This window comes from Somniosus microcephalus, chromosome 12 (assembly GCF_052327205.1).
Source record: "Somniosus microcephalus isolate GS21.2 chromosome 12, FLI_Smic_1.0, whole genome shotgun sequence".
NCBI classification, from domain to species: domain Eukaryota; kingdom Metazoa; phylum Chordata; class Chondrichthyes; order Squaliformes; family Somniosidae; genus Somniosus; species Somniosus microcephalus.
Genome location: NC_140998.1, coordinates 225,844,513 through 225,867,490, shown reverse-complemented (window position 1 = coordinate 225,867,490; position 22,978 = coordinate 225,844,513). Strand labels below are relative to the sequence as shown.

The 22,978-nt window shown below is 51.6% G+C and overlaps 2 pseudogenes across 1 annotated transcript in view; one reads left to right on the top strand and one right to left on the bottom strand.

Annotated features, from left to right (window-relative positions):
• LOC147110207 (histone-lysine N-methyltransferase PRDM9-like) overlaps positions 1–22,978 on the top strand; it is a 284,616-nt pseudogene that overhangs the window by 50,804 nt on the left and 210,834 nt on the right.
• Positions 1–22,978, bottom strand: part of LOC147110209 (uncharacterized) — a 144,553-nt pseudogene that overhangs the window by 1,212 nt on the left and 120,363 nt on the right. Inside the window, exon 2 of the transcript XR_015080408.1 lies at positions 5,848–6,204. The product of XR_015080408.1 is annotated as an uncharacterized LOC147110209 (transcript). The remainder of the gene's footprint in view (positions 1–5,847; positions 6,205–22,978) is intronic.

The following is a 22,978-nucleotide window of genomic DNA, read 5'->3' as shown; positions in this document are numbered from 1 at the left end:
AGAATCACTATTCTATCAAGAAAGGCACAGCCTCAAAACAGGTAGGCCTATCGGGCCTTGGGCCTCATTAATGTCAGACCAATGTGCTGCAGGCACATGCTGGGCGTCCAGAGGCAGCTCGCCGGTGAAGACCAGGTTCAGGAATCCCTGCCTTGGTCGGGCTTCAGGGGTCGGTGCCTGGGTCGGGGATGAGACTGGGGTCTCGGGTCGGAGCTGGGGACGGGATTCAGCGTTCGGTGAACATGGCCTGTTTCAAGTGTCAGAGATTGGGGCCAGACTCGAGAATCAGGGTGATATGCCTATCAATTAGTCCAATAAAAGGCGACGAGTTAAGAACGTAACTGAAGGTTTTTATTGGCTAAATAACAGAGCCCACCCTCGTGGGTGATCCGATCCAACAGGGAGGAATACTAGCCAGTCAGCTACCTTTATACCTGGGCAGGTAATGGGCGGAGTCGGAGGTGGTCAGCCCAGGTATAACAGTGCGACAAGAGGCGACCTCGTGTAGTGATGTGACAGTGAGAACAGTGAGAACAATATACAGTGATAACTATAACAGTGGTTTACCACATTCACCCCTTGTTTAGATTAGAGTCCGGCGGGGTGAAGTGTATTACCAGCTCTGGTATGTCAGTCTGTCCGGAGGCTTCGTTAGCCTCTCCGATCGTCGCAGCGGCGGTGTTACATTATCCGGTGTTAAAGCTGGTGTCTGCGTAGTCGGCAAAGGCTCGTGGGGTTCCGGCATGCCGTCTACCTCGGCTGGACTCGGGGGGTTGGGAGGGGGGGGTGAGGGTGCGAGGTCTCGTAAGGAGACAGTGTCCTCCCGTCCGTCTGGGTAAGCCACATAGGCGTACTGGGGGTTGGCGTGCAGGAGGTTCACCTTCTCGACCAGGGGGTCCGTTTTATGGGCCCTCACGTGCTTTCGCAGCAAGACGGGTCCCGGAGAGGTCAGCCAGGTTGGTAGGGTGGTTCCCGTAGTCGACTTCCTGGGGAAGACAAACATTCGGGCATGGGGGGTGGTGTTAATGGCAGTGCAAAGTAGTGACCGGATGGAGTGCAGCGCAATCGGGAGGACCTCTTGCCAGCGGGAGGTTGGGAGGCCCTTAGACTTTAAGGCTAAGAGGGTGGCCTTCCATACCGTCGCGTTCTCTCTTTCCACCTGGCCGTTCCCTCGGGGGTTGTAGCTGGTGGTCCTGCTTGCTGCAATACCCCTCTCCAATAGGAACTGACGGAGTTCCTCGCTCATGAAGGAGGCGCCCCGGTCACTATGTATATAGTTCGGGAACCCGAACAAGGCGAAGAGTTTGTTCAGGCATTTAATGACCGTGTTACTGGTCATGTCTGGGCAGGGGAAGGCAAAGGGGAAACGGGAGTACTCATCAACGATGTTGAGGAAGTACACATTACGGTCGGATGACGGTAGGGGCCCCTTGAAGTCGATGCTCAGACGCTCGAAGGGGCGGGTGGCCTTGATCAGGCTTGCTCTGTCCGGCTTATAGAAGTGCGGTTTGCACTCAGCACAGATCTGGCAGTTCCTGGTCATGGTCCTGACCTCCTCGATGGAGTATGGCAGGTTGCGGGCCTTAATGAAATGGTAGAGTCTGGTGACTCCGGGGTGGCAGAGGTCATTGTGGAGGGTCTGAAGTCTATCACTTTGCGCGCTGGCGCATGTAATGCGTGAAAGAGCATCAGGGGGGTCGTTCAGTTTACCGGGCCGGTACAAGATCTCATAATCATAGGTGGAAAGCTCGATTCTCCACCTCAAGATTTTGTCGTTCTTGATCTTGCCCCTCAGCTTGTTATTAAACATGAAGGCAACCGAGCGTTGGTCGGTGAGGAGGGTAAATCGTTTGCCTGCCAAGTAGTGCCTCCAGCGCCGTACTGCCTCCACAATTGCCTGGGCTTCCTTCTCGACCGACGAGTGTCGGGTCTCGGGGCCCTGTAGGGTCCTTGAGAAGAAGGCTACCGGCCTACCCTCCTGGTTAAGGGTAGCGGCTAGGGCGAAGTCGGATGCATCGCTCTCCACTTGGAAGGGGATTGACTCATCCACTGCGTGCATTGTGGCCTTGGCTATGTCTCCCTTAATGAGGGAGAAGGCCGCGCACGCCTCTTCCGTGAGGGGGAAGGATGTGGTTTTCAGGAGGGGTCTGGCTTTGTCCGCATAATTGGGTACCCATTGGGCATAGTAGGCGAAAAGCCCCAGGGTTCTCCTAAGTGCTTTTGGACAGTGGGGGAGGGGTAGCTCCATGAGGGGGCGCATTCTTTCGGGGTCGGGGCCGATGACTCCGTTCTCTACTACACAGCCAAGGATGGCAAGGCGCGCTGTGTTAAACACGCATTTCTCCTTATTGTAGGTGAGGTTCAGCCGTTGGGCCGTACGGAGGAATTTCTCCAGATTCACGTCATGGTCCTGCCGGTTGCGGCCGCAGATGGTGACGTTATCGAGATAGGGGAAAGTGGCCTGTAGTCCGTTCTGGTCAACCATCCGGTCCATCTCCCGTTGGAAAACCGAGACCCCGTTGGTGACACCAAAGGGGACCCTAAGGAATTGGTAGAGGCGGCCATTCGCCTCGAAGGCGGTGTACTGGCTGTCCTCCGGGCTGATGGGGAGTTGGTGGTAGGCCGACTTGAGGTCGATGGTCGAGAATACGCGGTATTGTGCAATCTCATTGACCATGTCCGATATGCGGGGGAGGGGGTATGCGTCCAGCTGGGTGTATCTGTTTATGGTCTGGCTGTAGTCGATAACCAGGCGATTTTTGTCGCCGGTCTTGACTACCACCACCTGGGCACGCCAGGGGCTGCTGCTCCCCTCAATAATGCCCTCTTTCAGGAGTCGCTGCACCTCAGAGCTAATGAAGGCTCTGTCCCCAGCGCTGTACCGCCTGCTCTTAGTAGCGACAGGTTTGCAGTCGGGGGTGAGGTTAGCGAACAGGGAAGGTGGCGGTACCTTGAGGGTGGATAGGCTGCAGGTGTTACGCGGTGGGCGGTTTAACTTTCGCTGGTTGTCGACTGTGAGTGGGGGGAGGGGTCCACCGTATGCTAGGGTTACACTTTGGAGGTGGGATTGGAAGTCCAGCCCTAGTATGACGGCAGCGCACAGCTGGGGGAGTACGAGGAGTTTAAAATTTTTATACTCTGTCCCTTTAACCGACAATGTCACGACACAGTAGCCGCTGATGTCTGTGGCGTGCGACCTCGATGCCATCGAGATGCGGCTGCGCGTTGGCAGGACGGGGAGGGAGTAGTGGCTCACCGTGTCTGGGTGGATGAAGCTCTCCGTGCTTCCGCTGTCGAACAGGCAGGTCGTGGCGTGGCCGTTGACTTTGATGTCCATCATTGAGCTGGCCAGGTGGTGCGGGCGGGCTTGATCCAGGGTCACGGAAGCTAGGGTGTAGATGAGCGCGTCGTTGTCATGACAAGATGGCGGCGAAGATGGCGGCCCCCGTAGTTCACATGAGGCTCTGTTTAAATCGTTTGCCCCGCACAAAGATGGCCGCCCCTGCTGTTCCCATGAGGCTCTGCAGGCTTCGGCTGCCCCGCACAAAGATGGCCGCCCCTGGTTTTCCCATGAGGCTCTGCAGGCTTCGGCTGCCCCGCACAAAGATGGCTGCCCCTGGTTTTCCCATGAGGCTCTGCAGGCTTCGGCTGCCCCGCACAAAGATGGCCGCCCCCAGGGTTCGCATGAGGCACTGCTGGCTTCTGAGGATTTGCTTCTGCAGGCCTTGGAGAAGTGGCCTTTCTTGAGGCAGGTTTTGCAGGTCGAGTTTTTGGCTGGGCAGCGCGACCTCGGATGCTTCTCCTGGCCGCAAAAGAAGCAGCCAGCGGCCCGATCGGGGTTGCCTGATGTCGGGGCCGGTACCGGGGCTAGCGGGCCCGGTCGGATCCGTGATGCAGACGCTGAGGTAGGTCCCGGGGGCAGCGCTGTGAAGGGTGGTGGGGTGGGGGTCGGGCCCGAGTCCCAGGGTCGCGAATAGTACCTGGCAAACGCTTCCTGGTCTTGCTGGGTGGCCTCTAGGGTGAGGGCGAGGGCTTCGGCCTTGTCCAGGTCTATGTCCTTAGCTTCAAGCAGTCTTTGCCGTGTGTAGTCGGAACGTAGGCCTCTCACCAAGGCGTCGCGGACATTGTCTTCCATGTTCGCAGTAGCCGTCACCGCTTTAAAGTCACAGTTCCTGCCGAGTTGTCTCAGCGCTCGTGAAAATTCAGCTATCGATTCTCCTGGCTGTTGCTGGCGAGATCTTAAGAGATGCCTAGTGTACATGTAGTTTACCGGGCTCCGGTACTGCTGTTTCAGTAGGTTGATGGCGTCGTCGTACGTAGTCATGTCCTGGATGAGTGTATATACTCTCGGGCTCGCTTGGGCTTTCAGGACTCTTAGTTTGGATCTCTGAGGGACGACGGCTTCCTCCAGGTACGATTCGAAGCAGTCCAGCCAGTGTTTGAAGTCGTTGGCTGAGTTTGGTGCCTGTGGGTTTAGATCCAGGTATGGTGGTTTCAAGGCTTGCAGCCAAGCCGGCTGGTGTGGCCCGTTGTCTGGAGGCTGCTGTTGCTGTGCTGCTGGGTGAGCTCCTTGCTGTTGCTGTTCATTATCAGACATCTTTAAAATTTAGCCAATAAAATTGATATGCCTATCAATTAGTCCAATAAAAGGCGACGAGTTAAGAACGTAACTGAAGGTTTTTATTGGCTAAATAACAGAGCCCACCCTCGTGGGTGATCCGATCCAACAGGGAGGAATACTAGCCAGTCAGCTACCTTTATACCTGGGCAGGTAATGGGCGGAGTCGGAGGTGGTCAGCCCAGGTATAACAGTGCGACAAGAGGCGACCTCGTGTAGTGATGTGACAGTGAGAACAGTGAGAACAATATACAGTGATAACTATAACAGTGGTTTACCACACAGGGATGGGGGCATGTGTCGGGGATCGGGTTCACAGCCATGGTTGGGGGTTGATGATAGATGTCTGAGCCAGGGATCAGGGATTGAGCCGAGTCAGGGATCAGGGCCTGGATCAGGATTTGCAAGGTTCAATGTTGGGGTCCCGGGATCAGCAGGCCGTGTTTGGAGCAACGTGGAGGGGGTGTTGGGAGGTGCAATGGGGCCCTTTAATATGTGATCTTACATTAGTTTGCTTCTTTGTAGCAGGCAATTCCTAGAGCTGGTTTCCAAGAGTGCATCTGGAGAGGGGCCTGGCCGCCTCATGATAAACCAATCTTACAGAATTGGCCTCAAATTAGCAAATGCAAAGAGCCTAACGCCTGTTTCAGGCATTGGCAAAGGATGCCTCTCGCCTGTTCTCACCCAATATGTCAGGAGGCGCACTTTCAGTCGCAAATGTACACATTTCCTGCCCGCCATATTGGGACCTTACTAGTCCGAGCCTGTGGGCTGGAAATTCATTTTAACCGACAGTGTAGAACGTGTGGTCATGTATTGTCCGCCTGTTACACCCGCCGCCCGATATTCAGCTCCACTGAAGTCAATTTCTACCTCAATGAGATTTGAGCAGAAGTGCTGAGGGAATTTTCCGGAAATGGATCTGATCTTTACCGGTTGAGACTTTATTGCGGGATTTCCCACAGTTTTCACAATAAAGATAAATAAATTGCTGAGAATTTACATTTACTGAACAAGAAAGTGTTTCCGAGGCCTACAATAACCTGCCCAGCAAGAAAGCAACACTGTTTTAATGCTGCGTTTTTCCACATCACAAATTGTCAAGATGTTGGCATTTAAAGGCATGGAATTTAACGGAACAGTGGCGGATATACGGAAAATGGTGAAACAGTTTGTGTGAGACTATCATACACAAATAACTACACCATAAACTGCTTCCAGTAACTCACCATTGATCACTATGAGGCGGATTAACATCTTCTTCTCCTTGTGTCCAGAATACAGCAAACAGTCGTAATTTCCGGCATCTTCCATTGTCGCCGTGAACAAGAGAGAATAATTCCCCGTCCTGAAACCCTCAGTCTCAGCCAGTGTTATATGCGGGAACCGCGGGGAGCTGCACTCAGTGTTGTTCTTATCAATTGCACAAAGTGCCATCCCATTGTCTCCTGAGGCAGGTTGAAATGTCCAGTGAATCGCATCAATTTGAGTTGGAGACCGGGAGAAACAAGGCAGCAAAATCGGGCTGGACCCGTTCGAAAGAACCAGTTCCGGAATATCTCCATCATCTCCATCCCTCGCGGTACCTGCACAGGGAGCAAAGTGTGATATTAAACCAGACTGTATGAGGTTGGATAAATATCCACCTTTACCCACAAACTCTGTTCCCTGGGCACCAACACCATCCCTCTCCCTGGCCACTGCCTGATAAATATCCACCTTTACCCACAAACTCTGTTCCCTGGGCACCAACACCATCCCTCTCCCTGGCCACTGACTGATAAATATCCACCTTTATCCACAAACTCTGTTCCCTGGGCACCAACACCATCCCTCTCCCTGGCCACTGCCTGATAAATATCCACCTTTATCCACAAACTCTGTTCCCTGGGCACCAACACCATCCCTCTCCCTGGCCACTGCCCGATAAATATCCACCTTTACCCACAAACTCTGTTCCCTGGGCACCAACACCATCCCTCTCCCTGGCCACTGCCTGAGTCTGAAGCTGACTTTTCACAACCTTTGCGTCCTATTGGACCCTGAGCTGAGTTTCCCGCCCCATATTCTCACCATCGCCAAGGCCGCCAACACCCACCTCTGTAACGTTACTCGACTCCGCCCTGCCTCACCTCACTTGCTGCTGAAACCGTCAGCCAGGCCTTTGTTACCTCCAAACCCATTTATTCCACTTCTCCCCCGGCCGACCTCTAACTCGCAGAAAACTGAATATGTTATAGTAGAGGCACTCAGCTCATCGATGTGACATTACTGTGTCCAATAATTAAACCGAGCCTTTACACCAATAAAAAAACAAGGAGAAAAAGGGATCAATGTTCAGTTAAAATAGTGGATGCATTAACGCCAAACAAACAGGTAAACGTGACGGTGTTAAACTTGACGCAATAATTTCCCGCTTTCAAATTTCCCGCTGCTTTCCCAGCCCCGGCCCTGCCTTCCAGAGGGGCCTTTGTTTTGTTGCTCTCACATATTTGGAGCAATGCGCCGCCCCGTCGATGAAGTGCTGCCCTTTTGATGGAAGGAGCCAAATTCCTGGGCAAATTTCGACTTGTTTGCACCGCCCCTCCCCCTGCCACTATCCCCCCGCCACCACACCCCCTCCCCACACCGGCATCGAGCGGATCCCAGTGTCTCCTCATCCGGTTTATTTCTTTAGTCGTTGCTCATTCAACCATCTGTTACATTTTGTGCTTCACTGCGAGCCTTTCAGATGCAGAGAGCTGTGTCCTGTGTGGTCAGAGGAGGTGGAACTAAGGGGCTGACAGTCGCTTGGTGTCAGCTCCCCTCCCCCAGCCCTGGCCACTTTGTTACCCCGGTGCTATCTTACAATTAGTGTTGATGTGTTATCACATAATGCGATTCCACTCGCGTGAGAATAACAGGTCTCGGCTCAAACCAGGAAGCAGGACTATTGGCTGAAAATGTTACATAGAATTACATAGAATGTACAGCAGAGAAACAGGCCATTCGGCCCAACCAGACCATCCCGGCGGTTATACTTCACTTGAGCCTTCTCCCATCCTTCCTCATCTAAGTGTATCAGCATAACCCTCTATTCGTTCTCCCTCATATTCTTATCTAGCCTCCCCTTAAATTCATCTAGACTCAATCACTCCCTGCGGTAGCGAGTTCCACATGCTCACCACTCTCTGGGTAAAGAAGTTACTTCCTTAAATCCATCTCGACGCCATTTTTCCCTTTTTTCAGTAAATATTGCGGAGCCTCCCGGACTAAGATCGCTTTGCACAATGTGCAGCCTTGTCCAACGTGAGCTGAAACTTTTCAGATCATTCTCTCTATGTCAATATTTAAATTATAAATTGCCCCCGCATTTCACTGAACAGAGCCCGGAACCACAGCGACCTGATACAGCGATTGCACACTGAAGACAGCAGTATCACAGGAGCTCTGAAACTGTGTCTTAGCATAAGAACGTAAGAAATAGGAGCAGGAGTCGGCCATTTGGCCCCTAAAGCCTGCTCCGCAATTTAATGAGATCATGGCTGATCTGATCTTGGGCTCAGCTCCACTTCCCTGCCCGCTCCCCATAACCCTTCACTCCCTTATTGTTCAAAAATCTGTCTCTCTCCACCTTGAATATATTCAATGACCCAGCCTCCACAGCTCTCTGGGGCAGAGAATTCCACAGATTCACGACCCTCTGAGAGAAGAAATACCTCCTCACCTCAGTTTTAAATGGGTGACCCCTTATTCTGAAACTATGCCCCCTAGTTCTAGATTCCCCCATGAGGGGAAACATCTTCTCTGCATCTACCTTGTCGAGCCCCCTCAGTATTTTATATGTTTCAATAAGATCACCTCTCATTCTTCTAAACTCCAATGAGTATAGGCTCAACCTAACTGGTCTACAGTTTCCTGCTTTCTGTCTCCCACCCTTCTTAAATAGGGACGTCACATTTGCGGTTTTCCAATCCACTGGGACCTCTCCAGAATCCAGGGAATTTTGGTAGATTGCAACCAAAGCATCCACTTTCTCTGCAGCCACTTGTTTTAAGACCCTAGGATGTAGGCCGTCAGGTCCAGGGGACTTGTCCACCTTTAGTCCCATTATTTTACCGAGTACTTTTTCTTTAGTGATAATGATTGTTTTAAGTTCCCCCTCCCTATAGCCCCTTGATTATGTGTTATTGGGATGGTTTTAGTGTCTTCTACCGTGAAGACTGATACAAAATATTTGTTCAAAGTCTCTGCCATTTCCCTGTTCCCCATTATTAATTCCCCAGTCTCATCCTCTAAGGGACCAACATTTACTTTAGCTATTCTCTTCCTTTTTATATACCTGTAGAAGCTCTTACTATCTGTTTATATTTTTTTGCTAGTTTACTCTCATAATCCAGCTTCTCTCTCTTTACTACTTTTTTAGTCATCCTTTGCTGTTTTTTAAAAATGTCCCAATCCTCTGGCCTTCCACTAATCTCGGCAACATTGTATGCCTTTGTTTTCAATTTGATACCATCCTTTACTTCCTTAGTTAGCCACAAGTGGTTCTCCCTTCTCTTAAAGTCTTTCCTTCTCACTGGAATATATTTTTGTTGAGAGTTATGAAATATCTCCTTAAATGTCTACCATTGCTTATCAACCATTTTACCCTTTAATCTATTTTCCCAGTCCACCTTAGCCAGTTCTGCCCTCATGCCATTGTAATTGCCTTTATTTAAGATCAGGACACTGGTTTGAGACCCAACTTTCTCACCCTCCAATTGAATTTGAAATTCAACCATGCTATGATCACTCTTTCCTAAAGGTTCCTTTACTATGAGATAATTTATTAATCCTGTCTCATTACACAGTACCAGATCTAAGATAGGCTGCTCCCTGGTTGGTTCCACAACGTATTGTTCTAGGAAACCATCTCGGATACACTCTATGAACTCTTCCTTGAGGCTGCCTTGGCCAATTTGATTTGTCCAATCAATAGGAAGATTAAAATCGCCCATGATTGTTGCTGTACCTTTCTTACAAGCCTCCATTATTTCTTGATTTATACTCTGTCCAACAGCATAGCTGCTGTTAGGGGGCCTATAGATTAGGCCCACCAGTGACTTCTTTCCCTTATTATTTCTTATCTCCACCCAAACTGATTCTACATCTTGCTCTTCTGAGCCACTTTCATTTCTCACTACTGCACTGATCTCATCCTTTATTAACAGAGCCACCCACCTCCTTTTCCCTTCTGTCTATCCATCCAAAATGTGAAATACCCCTGAATATTCAGTTCCCAGCCTTGGTCACCTTGCAACCACGTCTCTGTAATGGCAATCAGGTCATACCCATGTATATCTATTTGTGCCCTCAACTCATCTATCTTGTTACGAATGCTGTCCATTCAGATAAAGAGCTTTTAATTTTGTCTTTTTGCTATTTTCCTGTGCTTTGACCCCACTTTCTGATGCACTGTTATGTTTATACGTTCTGTCCCTTCCTGTCACACTCTGGCCACCATTACCCCATCAATACCCGGCTCTATTGCCTTCTCCTTTCTCTTTGAATTGTTAAATTCCCGCTCACCTGATCCCCCCCCCAAGTATTTAGTTTAAAGCCCTCTCTACAGTCTTGTCTTTTGTCGAATACTATTGCTCATTCTCGTGTTTCAACAGCAGACGATCACCCAGCGGGAGCAAGTGAATCTAACATGGAGACTGATGGCCATTTCTGTGCATAATTTACAGTAGTTTGAATTGCTGATCCATTATTAACGATGGTGTTGTTTTAGTAAACTTAGCGAATAAGGAAAATGGTGGGGTCATGAACTGATTGTGCCTCGCGCTGTTTCAAAAGCTGCTTCTACACAGATCCTCAGTCTTATCAAACAAGTGATATCGTCAGTCATTGTTACATTCAAAATAACTTTGTGATTAATTTGATCATTCTTGCTACGCGTTTGCCAATACCGCACGGAATATAAGCAAAGTCCACTTTGAAATGCAGCTACCGTTTGGAGACCACAACACGGAGGCATTAGACCGATGGGGACAGATATATCTACACAAGCAACAGTGCTGGAGACTATGATTGTCAATACTCGACTGAAAATAAAATTGAATGTGATTTTGGATCATACCTGGATTTAGAACGGCCAGTAGAAGGGAGACCTCGAGAACGGAACACCTCATACTTGCTGCTGTTGAGTCTGAACTGGACAGAGAGAAATGACCGAACGTGTTAGTTAGCGAAGCAAGAAGAAGTTCTCGTTTCCTTCTGTTAAAAATATTTATCAGGCTTGGTCACGTGATTATTGGTTAGAATTTCCTCAGTCACTAACTTCAATAGTTAGATTCAACATCAAGACTTGGCTTCACCATCAATAGAGGTAGACAACATTCACGGTGCTTAATTCCTAGATTATCACCGTCTCGAACAAGAATAGGCCCAGCGACCATCCCGGGCCCTCAACAGCACCAACATTGGCGAATGACCCAACAGCATCTTGAAAGACAACATTGCGGCGAAGCTTAACTGTATCATGTATAACAACACAGTGACTAAAGAGCAGGGCAGAAGCTGGGTACTCTGCGAGGATTGACTCACCACTTTCCCCCTCAATGTCTCTCCACCATTTACAAAGCTCTCTTCAGGAGCATGATGTATACTTCCCACTCACTTGAATAGGTGCAGCCTAGACAGCCCACACAATGTTCAAAGCAATGAAGCACCATGTTTTTTTGGTCTGCACCCGTGCCACTGGATTCAGTGGCCCCACCACATGCACACTGCACCTTGAAAGGGGAAAGGTAAAGAATAAAGTTCGTGTAGAGTAGAGTTGAATGACGGGGGCTCGGTTCTATACAGACAATGGTCAAGGAGAGCAGGGTGCAACTGTCGGAGGGGCGGTACTGAAGGAGCATCGCACTGTCGGAGGGGCAGTACTGAGGGAGTGCCGCACTGTCAGAGGGGCAGTACTGAGGGAGTGCCGCACTGTCGGAGGGGCAGTACTGAGGGAGCGCCGCACTGTCGGAGGGGCAGTACTGAGGGAGTGCCGCACTGTCGGAGGGGCAGTATTGAGGGACCATTGCACTGTTGGAGGGGCAGTACTGAGGGAGCACTGCACTGTCGGAGGGGCAGTACTGAGGGAGCGCCGCACTGTCAGAGGGGCAGTATTGAGGGAGTGTTGCACTGTCGGAGAGGCAGTACTGAGGGAGCGCCGCACTGTCAGAGGGGCAGTATTGAGGGAGCGTTGCACTGTCGGAGGGGCAGTACTGAGGGAGCGTTGCACTGTCGGAGGGGCAGTACTGAGGGAGCGCCGCACTGTCGGAGGGGCAGTACTGAGGGAGCGCTGCACTGTCGGAGGGGCAGTACTGAGGGAGCGCCGCACTGTCGGAGGGGCAGTACTGAGGGAGTGCCGCACTGACAGAGGGGCAGTACTGAGGGAGCGCTGCACTGTCGGAGGGGCAGTATTGAGGGAGCATTGCACTGTTGGAGGGGCAGTACTGAGGGAGCACTGCACTGTCGGTGGGGCAGTACTGAGGGAGCGCCGCACTGTCAGAGGGGCAGTATTGAGGGAGTGTTGCACTGTCGGAGAGGCAGTACTGAGGGAGCGCTGCACTGTCGGAGAGGCAGTACTGAGGGAGCGCCGCACTGTCAGAGGGGCAGTATTGAGGGAGCGTTGCACTGTCGGAGGGGCAGTACTGAGGGAGCGCCACACTGTCAGAGGGGCAGTATTGAGGGAGCGTTGCATTGTCGGAGGGGCAGTACTGAGGGAGCGTTGCACTGTCGGAGGGGCAGTACTGAGGGAGCGCCGCACTGTCAGAGGGTCAGTACTGAGGGAGCGCCGCACTGTCAGAGGGGCAGTGCTGAGGGAGCGCCGCACTGTCGGAGGGGCAGTAATGAGGGAACGTCGCACTGTCAGAGGTGTCATCTTTCAGATGAGAGGTTAAACCCGAGGCCCCATCTGCCCTCTCAGGTGGATATAAAAGATCCCGCAGCCACTATTTCAAAGAGGAGCAGGGCAGTTCTCCCCGCTGTCCTAAGGCCAATATTTATCCCTCAACCAACATCTGGTGATGATCACATTTCTGTTTGTGGGAGCTTGCTGTGCACAAACTGGCTGCCGGGTTTCCGACATTACAACAGTGACTACACTTCAAAAAAAAGTATTCATTGGCTGTAAGGAGCTGTGGGACATCCTGAGGTAGTGAAAGGCGCTATAGAAATGCAAGTCTTTCTTTCTTCAATCAAAGGCTCACTCGGGGCGAGTTGGATCAGTGACTTGCTGTGCAGTGGATTGAAAGTTCCCGGTCTGTGCGGAGCCGCCTGATTGGTCAGTAGCCTGGAGCCCAGGGTTGCAGGACTGGTGGGGTGGGGGGTCGGGGAGTGTGCTCCGTACAAAAACCACTCACAACTGGGTATTTAGAACAAGAGTGGGAAGAGAAGAGCCGAAAGGGCATTTGTAAATCTGACGCCAAGGTGTCCATTTCATTCAGCGGGCTGTTCCACCATGTGGGCCATCGCAACCGGTGCAGCATGTGTGTCCATTCACACACGGGCGGGCCTTTCAAACCGTGTCGGGAGGGAGGAGGGGGGTGGAAAGGGGTGAGGGGAGGACAAAGGAGGTCACTGAATCGCAGTCGGGATCAGGATGCCCGGTCGACGCTCCTGTCTCACACAGCCCAGGGAGGGCCCCAGTCAAACTGCAGCGTCGCCAAGGCACTTTGCGATGGCCAGCGCGGTGAGATCGCGGGCGTGACGGAGTGACGCTCGCGACACAGGCCGATTCTGAAGACCCCGCGGCCCCCCCCCTCATTATACAGTATTGAGGGAGCATTGCACTGTCGGAGGAGCAGTACTGAGGGAGCGCTGCACTCTCGGAGGGCAGCACTGAGGGAGCGCCGCACTGTCGGAGGGGCAGCACTGAGGGATCGCCGCACTGTCGGAGGGGCAGCACTGAGGGAGCGCCGCACTGTCGGAGGGGCAGCACTGAGGGCGTGCTGCACTGTCGGAGGGCAGTACTGAGGGAGCGCCGCACTGTCGGAGGGGCAGCACTGAGGGAGCGCCGCACTGTCGGAGGGGCAGCACTGAGGGAGCGCCGCACTGTCGGAGGGCAGTACTGAGGGAGCGCCGCACTGTCGGAGGGCAGTACTGAGGGAGCGCCGCACTGTCGGAGCGGCAGCACTGAGGGAGCGCCACACTGTCGGAGGGGCAGCACTGAGGGAGCGCCGCACTGTCAGAGGGGCAGCACTGAGGGGGCGCTGAACTTCATAGGTGCTGTCTTTCGGATGAGACTTTAAACCGAGGCCCCATCTGCCCTCTCAGGTGAACGTAGAAGACTCTGCAGCCTCTATTGGAACAAGAGCAGGGGAAGTTATCCCAGGTGTCCTGGGCCAATATTTACCCCTCAACCAATAATCACTAAAAACAAATGGTCTGGTCTTATTTTTAATCCATTCATGGGATGTGGCCGTCGCTGGTAAGGCCGGCATTTATTGCCCTTCCCTAACTGCCCTTGGGAAGGTGGTGGTGAGCCGCCTTCTTGAACCGCTGCAGTCCGTGTGGTGAAGGTACTCCCACAGTGCTGTTAGGGAGGGAGTTCCAGGATTTTGACCCAGCGACGATGAATAAACGGCGATATATCTCCAAGTCAGGATGGTGTGTGACTTGGAGGGGAAACTTGGAGGTGGTGGTGTTCCCAACATATTGCTGTTTGTGGGAGCTTGCTGTGCGCAAATTGGCTGCTCTGTTACCTACATTACAACAGTGACCACACTTGAAAAAGTACATCATTGGCTGTGAAGAGCTTTGGGAGGCCCCGAGGATGTGAAAGTCGCAATATAATTGCGAATCTCTTTGTTGTCTATGGAACAAGAGCGTCCCATCCCTGGTCAGTCCCTGGACACTCCTGCAGGGATCCTCCAGGACACTCCTGCAATGGGCCCTGGGTGCGTCTCTGCTCCGGGACCCGGTTCCTTTGTCTGCTGCGATGCTTCGATCAGGCACAGGATGAGATTCCTTCTTTGATCCCTTTCGATGTCCTTCAGGTGACTACTTTTGAAAATCCAAATTAAAAACCAGCATTTGGAGGTCAGTGTTCAGTATTTTAGCTACACCTCCAGGAGATCCCACCTCCTGAATTTGGGAATTCGAGCTGCTCCAGATGATCATTCAGCCCATCTTAATGCTCCCATCCAGAACAGCCCATCGCTGCCTCCAATTGTTCCTTAACCCATTCCAGGATTGTGCCTCGTGCCCCAGTCCTCTATCTGCCAGTCCATTCCAAGTGTTGGTCACTCCCTCTGTGTGAAGTAAACCTTCCTGATAACAGCCCGAGTTACCTTTAACTAGTTTGAAGCCGTGTCTCCTTGTCCAAATCGCACAGATTCATTTGAAGTAACATTCCGGATATTCATCCCTCTCTATTGCACTGCAGCAACTCGCCAAGGCCTCTTCGGCAGCACCTCCCAAACCCGCCACCTCTACCGCCCAGAAGGACAAGGGCAGCAGGCGCATTGGAACACCACCACCTCCAAGTTCCCCTCCAAGTCACACACCATCCTGACTTGGAGATACATCGGCCGATCCTCCATCGTCGCTGGGTCAAAGTCCTGGAACTGGCTCCTTAACAGCACTGTGGGAGGACCTTCACCACACGGACTGCACCGGTTCAAGAAGGGGGCTCACCACCACCTTCTCAAGAGCAACTCGGGATGGGTAATAAATGCCGGCCTTGCCAGCGACGCCCACATCCCAGGAAAGATTTTATTTTAAATTCCTCAATACAATCACTTTTATGGAGCCTCGTTTCCATGTTGAATCAGCCAAGTCTCTCCACACAACTCAGTCCCTCTGGCGCCGGGGATCGGTCTCGTGGCTCTACTCTGTGACGCCCCTAGTAGTCGAATGTCTCCCTTATGTCTCCGTGCCCAGAACTGGACCCAGTACATTTAAAAGAAAGATTTGCATTAATATAGCGCCTTTCACTACCACCAGACATCCCAAAGCGCTTTACAGCCAATGAAGTATTTTGAAGTGTGGTCACTGTTGTAATGTAGGAAACACGGCAGCCAATTTGTGCACAGCAAGCTCCCACAAACAGCAATGTGATGATGACCAGATAATCTGTTTCTAGTGATGTTGGTTGAGGGATAAGCACTATATAAATGCAAGTCTTTCTTTCTTTGAATAAGGTTAGATTTTTAAAAATAGAAAATAAATTTATATTTAAGAAATTAAGATCATGTTTTTTTAAATCAAATAGGTTACAATAAAATTAAAGAGGGGTTAAAATGAGCTAATGTTTTTTAAGTGTAACTAAGTGTAAGAGGTTGAAGTGAATGAGAAGTTTGAGTGGAATGTGAAAGTGCTGCTCAGGTTGAACTGGGCTGAATGTGGGTCCTGGGCCTGAGGCTGGGGGGGGGGAGAGGAGGGGGACCTGGGCCTAGTCTCCAGGGCCCAGCCCGCCCACTCATTCCCGCTCCCGGCGCCTCTCCGGCCCCACTTACCCCAACTCCGGGGCCTTATCAGCGGCTAGCGGGTGCCCTCTCCCAGGGCGGCTCTTTCTCCGCGTCTCCGGTTTTCTTCCTCTTTTAAACAACAAGAAGCCGCTTTTCCCCCTCACATGGGCGCCGCCATCTTCATTCCGGCCCCGTGTCCCCGCGCTAAACCCGCCGGCCGGCGCACCTCGCCCCGCAAACAAACGTTCCGCCTGACTCCCCTCGGATCAGAGGCAATTCTGTCATTTCCAGAATAAAAAGAAAAAGAATGAAAGACTTGCATTTATGTCATGCCTTTCAGGACCACCGGATGTCTCAAAGTGCTTTACAGCCAATTAAGTACTTTTGGAAGTGGAGTTACTGTTGTAATGTGGGAAACGCAGCAGCCAATTTGCGCACAGCAAGCTCCCACAAACAGCAATGTGATAATGACCTGATAATTTTTTTTAGTGATGATGATTGAGGGATAAACATTGGCCAGGACACCGGGGATAATGCCCCGGCTCTTCTTCGATCTCTTACGTCCACCTGAGAGCACAGACGGGGCCTCAATTTAATGTCTCATCCGAAAGATGGCACCTCCGACAGTGCAGCACTCCCTCAGCACTGCACTGGAGTGTCAGCCTAGATTTCTGTGCTACAAGTCCCTGGAGTGGGACTTAAACCCACAATATTGTGAGTCAGAGGCAAGTGTGGTACCCACTGAACCACAGCTAACACAAGCTAATTAGATGCATTTCATCCCCCCCTCACTTCATCGGCGTTCTTTTCCTCCTGTTTCGAAATCAACATTTACCCCTGTCTTCAGATACTTTGGTTTTTGCATCACCATCTACACTGTCCCATCAAACAATCCCAGGGCAGGTACAGCACAGGTTAGATACAGAGTAAAGCTCCCTCTACACTGTCCCATCAAAGACTCCCAGGGCAGGTACAGCACAGGTTAGATACAGAGTAAAGCTCCCTCTACACTGACCCATCAAACACTCCCAGGGCAGGTACAGCACGGGGTTAGATACAGAGTAAAGCTCCCTCTACACTGTTCCATCAAACACTCCCAGGGCAGGTACAGCATGGGGTGGGTACAGAGTAAAGCTCCCTCTACACTGTCCCATCAAACACTCCCAGGGCAGGTACAGCACAGGTTAGGTACAGAGTAAAGCTTCCTCTACACTGCCCCACCAAACATTCCCAGGGCAAGTACAGCACAGGTTAGATACAGAGTAAAGCTCCCTCTACACTGTCCCATCAAACAGTCCCAGGGCAGGTACAGCACGGGTTATACAGAGTAAAGCTCCCTCTACGCTGTCCCAACAAACACTCCCAGGGCAGGTACAACATGGGTTAGATACAGAGTAAAGCTCCCTCTACACTGCCCATGGGCCCGATTTTGTGGATTGTGTGGGAAATGGTCGGGTTTCCCCGAATGTGGGGTTCTGACACACAAAAAAATGTGTCAGCCAGCTCCACGCAATTTTCCCTCAAGTGGCCAATTAATTTCCAGCGTGTGGGAGGCCTTGCTAATTGTCCAATTCGAGTCAGAAATCCCCACAGTATGATGTCATCATTCGTGGTGCTTTCGAGGTCCATAGCAAGCACTGCACCCTCTGAAGGCTTCCAAACGAACCATACAGGATGGCAGAGGAGCCTGCAGCAGCTGTGGCCAGTGCCAGACCCTGAGCTGCCTCCAAATTCGATGAGGCTTCACTGCAGGCATTATTGGATGGGGTTAGGGCCCACAGGGAGGTCCTCTTCCCTAGGTCAGTGAGGAAGAGGCCTCCCACTGAGACCAATGCTGCATAGATGCAGGTGTCAGCAGATGCCAACTCCCTGGGAGTCACCAGAAGAACCTTGGCATTACATCTCTAACTCCTTCCTTTACTCCCCCACAGCACCATCCAGAGCCCCCATCCTCACTGTGGAGGAGGAGGAGGCTGTGCAGCCAGACTCCTCAGAGGAAGCTCCAACCTCTGAGGGCGCAGCGTCAGCAGAAGTAAGCGCACCCAGCGCCAGCGCAGACACTCACACCTCGGGGGGACCTTCGGGACATAGAGTAGTGTTGTCACCTGGTGTTTCACAGCTCACAAGTGAGCCTCAGCAGATTCTGGAGACAGGGACAGCAGTGGAGAGTCCTCGTCGGAGGGTGCAGGACTCTGCCAGCTCAGCTCAGCTGCGCTGCATGTCGACCCTCTGCCTCTGGGTCCATCCGCAAGAGAAGAGGTGATGGATCTCCATGCACAGATGCAGGAATCTCTGGCAGGTTTTGTCTCCAGTGTCGCTGTGAGTGTGGAGCGAATGGAGAGTCCATAGCGACCATGAGCAGAGCCTTTGTGGAGTCACTGGCGCATGAACGCATCACCATGGAACGGTTGGCAACCTCCATGGAAGAGATAACTTGCCAGGGTACGGAAAACATGGTGAGTGCTCATAAGAGAACGACATCGCTTGAGGAGCGTTGGCCATCTGTTGAACAGAGAAACCACACCTTCATGGAAGTCCTTCTGAGTAGGACTGCCAGTGCAGAAACGGGTCCCCATGGCCCCCTGAAGCGCAGCAAGGTGCTCTCAAGCCACTTCCAAGCGCTGGCCCCTTCTGGCCTGTGCAGCTTCAGGTGAGTGAGCAGCAGCCTGGTGCTCCTGGTGCTGATCCTGCTGTTCCTGGTTCTGCTGCTGCTGCCTCTGCTGCTGGTGATCCTCTAATGGCAAGAAGGGAAGGAAAAAAAGGCATCCCATGCTTCTGGTAGATGCCTCCGCTGAGGAAGTGCTGAGTGAGGGTGGCGAGAGGGGCTTCCCAGGAGATCACATTGGAGAAGTGTGTGAGGCTCCAACCTTCCACAGCTGTGCCTAAGCCTTGAAGAAGTAGCCCCAAACCTGCAGTAACAAGGTCCTTCAACGTACAAATGCTGTCCCTTTAAATCGCAGCTTTCCCGAATGACCTGCAGCTGAGAGCAAGCAAGCCGGCAAGCTTCACGCCAGGTTTCATCAGCGGGGTTCCCCGCAGGCGTGTCTGATGTGGGGAAAGCCCCAAAATCGCAACGGCCCCTGAAAATCGACTTAAACAAGGTAATAATTGCTCATTAGTGTTCCGACGGCCAGTCCTGCCAGCGGCGGGCGGGACTGAAGCGGGTCGCGGAGAAATGGCGGTCCGAAAGTCGGATGGGCAGGGAATCAGGCGGGGGGGGGGTGGTCGCGACCCCCTTTTTCGGCGATTTTCGGCCCCCGGCTGCCTGAAAAGCCGCCCGACAGCTGGCAGAAAATTGGGGCCCATGTGTCTGTACTGGGACAGATACAGTTCAATGTGGTGAAGTTTGAGGTCATCCACTTTGGACGCAACAGAAATAGATCAGAGTAATTTCTAAATGGTGTGAAACTCGGAACAGTGGAGGTGCAGAGAGATCTCGGGGTCCAAGTACAGAAATCACTAACAGCGAGTGGACCAGTACAACAAATAACTTAACAGGCTAATGGAATGTTTGCCTTTATCTGAAGGGGCAGGAATACACAGGGTGGAAGTTGTGTTACATTTATATAAAGCTCTGGTTAGACCCCATTTAGATACTGTGTTCAGTCCTGGGCACCGCACCTCAGGTAGGATATATTGGCCTTGGAGGGGGCGCAGCACAAATTCACCAGAATGGTACCGAGGCGGAAAGGGTTCAATTATCAGGACATAAGGAGGAGGGAAGCTCTTGTATCATTTTCCACCATGGATTGTTTTGCTTTGTTAAAGGCGCTATATAAATCCAAGTTGTTGTAGCTTGTATCCAATCATTCGCAGAGCGCTCTCCCTCTCACTACTTACTTTGCACGATTGCTTTGAGGAAATTGATGAAAAAGACCAGAGTTCTGTTGTAGGAAATAACACAGTGATTAATGATTATTCATCATACTTTATAATATATATTTATATATAATTCATAAGACGATAGTCATTTCCTCAAACTCCCCGCCAATAGTGTTACTCGGAGTGAGGTGACGCCAGTTGGACCCGAGTGAAACAGTCGCTGTTACTTTGAGTTTTGTTCAGTGTTTCTTTGACATGAAAACTCACCGTCCTGTTCGGGTATTTCCAAGCTCGGGTTCCAGCGTCGCTTTTGTGTCGGTGACATCTGATTCTTCTGGGATCTTATGTTTCCACCCTCCGTTTACTCAGCACTGTCTGTATTTGGGGAGTGGTGTTCCAGGACCCCGGGCTTGGCCACTGATGCCCATTGCTGACTTTATTTGGTTGTATTTAGTGAACTTAAGGCAGTGATCAAAGGCTCGACCTAAATCGCTCACATTTCACTTTAGTTTAAAATGACATCGGAGGCCCTTAAGTTGCACTGATCTTTCAGAATTTATTCGGACGGTATATCATTTCCTGCCGTTGTATTACACAACTGTCTCATCGCTTTAACACCGCCTCAGACTTACAAAGCACAATTTTGTGCCCTCGACCGTTATCTATAACTGGCTGGAGACTAAAATATATTAGCGTTAAATAAACTGCTCAATGACAATGAATCAGATCACAATTTGCTTGTTTAATAATGTTTGAATAACACTGTACATCAACATAGATTTTACTTGGACAATGTAGACACACAGCAATCATTTTGCATGGAAATATTTTAAATACAACACTGAATAATACAAATTAAAACACATTTCGGTCTGTCGAGCTGGAGTCAAATAAATTACACATTTCAACACTTCCAACTTTTCAATTTTCAAATTCAGCTTCTGCTTAAACTTTCGTCGATACTTTCTTAAACTTTGAAAACTACCATAACTGCATTTTACTGATCATCTGTACACGAAATCTCATGGTAAACAATTATTCAGTCGCTATATTTATTAGCACAGTATATTTTGTGATCGGCACCTTTACCAACGCAGATGTAACCAGACTGCATAAAGACAGCATCGATCCCAGCGATCTCTCACCATCAGAATAAAGGGGCTGTGACAGCTCATTGGGACAAAGACTCACAGAGATTAAACACATTCTGCAGATGCTGCAGTTTATATCAGAGGCCCAGGTAAGGCCTCAGACCGCGGGTGTCGGCGGGAGGCGCGAGCAGGAAGCTTAAAAAGTCTTCAGAGACCCAGGTAAGGCCTCAGACTGCGGGTGTCGGCGGGAGGCGCGAGCGGGAAGCTTAAAAGGGCTTCAGAGACCCAGGTAAGGCCTCAGACCGCGGGTGTCGGCGGGAGGCGCGAGCGGGAAGCTTAAAAAGGCTTCAGAGACCCAGGTAAGGCCTCAGACCGCGGGTGTCGGCGGGAGGCGCGAGCGGGAAGCTTAAAAAGGCTTCAGAGACCCAGGTAAGGCCTCAGACCGCAGGTGTCGGTGGGAGGCGTGAGCGGGAAGCTTAAAAAGGCTTCAGAGACCCAGGTAAGGCCTCAGACCGCGGGTGTCGGCGGGAGGCGCGAGCGGGAAGCTTAAAAAGGCTTCAGAGACCCAGGTAAGGCCTCAGACCGCGGGTGTCGGCGGGAGGAGCGAGCGGGAAGCTTAAAAAGGCTTCAGAGACCCAGGTAAGGCCTCAGACCGCGGGTGTGGGTGGGAGGCGCGAGCGGGAAGCTTAAAAAGGCTTCAGAGATCCAGGTAAGGCCTCAGACCGCGGGTGTCAGCGGGAGGAGCGAGCGGGAAGCTTAAAAAGGCTTCAGAGACCCAGGTAAGGCCTCAGACCGCGGGTGTGGGCGGGAGGCACAAGCGGGAAGCTTAAAAAGGCTTCAGAGACCCAGGTAAGGCCTCTGACCACGGGTGTCAGCGGGAGGCGTGAGCGGGAAGCTTAAAAAGGCTTCAGAGACCCAGGTAAGGCCTCAGACCGCGGGTGTCGGCGGGAGGCGCGAGCGGGAAGCTTAAAAAGGCTTCAGAGACCCAGGTAAGGCCTCAGACCGCGGGTGTCGGCGGGAGGCGCGAGCGGGAAGCTTGAAAAGGCTTCAGAGACCCAGGTAAGGCCTCAGACCGCGGGTGTCGGCGGGAGGCGCGAGCGGGAAGCTTGAAAAGGCTTCAGAGACCCAGGTAAGGCCTCAGACCGTGGGTGTCGGCGGGAGGCGCGAGCGGGAAGCTTAAAAAGGCTTCAGAGACCCACGTAAGGCCTCAGACCGCGGGTGTCGGCGGGAGGCGCGAGCGGGATGCTTAAAAAGGCTCCAGAGACCCAGGTAAGTTTTGCCAATCTCCAGTCTCCGAAGTCAGAGGGAAGGAGAGAGGTAAAAAGTAATCCAAGTGTGATGTCACCAGAAAGCGGGTAAGTGATTGGTTGGTGAGTATTTCTCTCTTTTTTAAGCTTAAGCTCTGTGGTTTATAGTTTCTAAGGTGCGATATTCATCATCCAGAATCGGAGCAGAGGGTATTTAAAAATAATATTAATAAATGTAATTAATTACATAGAATGGGAGATCAGGTGATGTGTTGCTGCTGCAATATGTGGGAGCTGGTGGACACCATTGATGCTCACGGTGATCACATTTGCAGTAAGTGTTGGCTGCTCGAGGAATTCCGGCTCCGTGTTGAAGAGCTGGAGTCCGAGCTTCAAACACTGAGACACATCAGGGAGGGGGAGAGTTACCTGGACTCTGTGTATCATGAGGTAGTCACACCAGTTAGATCAATTAATTCAGATGTAGTCCGTGGCCAGGGTCAGGATGGTGTGACTAGAAGTGAGGCAGGTATGGGGATCCAGGAGGTGGTGTTGGAGGAGCCGCAGCCCTTGCTCTTGTCCAAGAGGTTTGAGGCTCTTACTCCCTGTGAGGATGGGAACAGGGAATGCGGGGAGGATGAGCAACCTGGCCACAGCACCGTGGAGCAGGGGCCCATTCAAGTGGGGGGAGTTAAAAGAAATGTTGTAGTGGTAGGGGATAGTATCGTTAGGGGGATAGATAGAGTTCTTTGCAGCCGAGAGCGAGAGTCCCGA